We start from the raw sequence: 768 nt of genomic DNA, 5'->3' as shown, positions 1-768 counted from the left end.
TCCATTCCCTCTCTGAAATATCTGAAACCTGGAGTCTTCAGGGTATTCCCTGTGAAGTGAGGATGCAACTGGAATTCTTTTACAATTGTTATGTCCAGCATAATGTTTCTGCAGATTCAATTCGATGACAAAGCTCATTTTGCATCTGTCCTTGTTTTAATCAGAAGGTTATTCACATAAATCCACACCGAGTCGTCACAGCCTGTAGAAACCTCAGCTTCCTCCTCAAAGGGCTTCCTGCTGCCAATGGGACGTTACACAAATGTACATGGAAAAAAATAAATCTCACCAAGCAACATAAATTCCCTTTGAACATCCCAGTGTGACCAGCAGCACGGCAGCAGTGGTCACATGTGATCTGGTCAAGGACATGCTGACGGAGACAGATGCTCCAGCTGTGGAGGAAGCTGACCCGGTGGTCCCTACATGTGTGGGAGGGTCACTAGACACACCTGAATACACTCCTCTCTGCAACCATTAACTGAACCACGGCAGCATCTCGTCTCCCTGAATCAAAATAGCCGGCTTCTTTATCTTCCAGCATGCATCCAGGCCCTCCGTGCTGCAGGTGTGTGTCGTCCAAAGAAGAAAACAATGGCCGTAATTACCTGAAACTTGATGTTCTCAGATCATCGGCCAGTTGTCATCAATGAAAGCCTGCAGTGAAGAGAGAAAGACGGGGAAACAAGTTGAATGAAGCATCAGAATCATATCGTCGGAGGAGGGGAGGGGAGGGGGCAGGTCCCCGCCTGGCATGCAGCGGAGAGG

The sequence above is a fragment of the Salarias fasciatus genome, chromosome 6 (genome assembly GCF_902148845.1).
Source record: "Salarias fasciatus chromosome 6, fSalaFa1.1, whole genome shotgun sequence".
In the NCBI taxonomy this organism is placed as follows: Eukaryota; Metazoa; Chordata; class Actinopteri; order Blenniiformes; family Blenniidae; genus Salarias; species Salarias fasciatus.
This window is presented reverse-complemented; position numbering follows the sequence as displayed.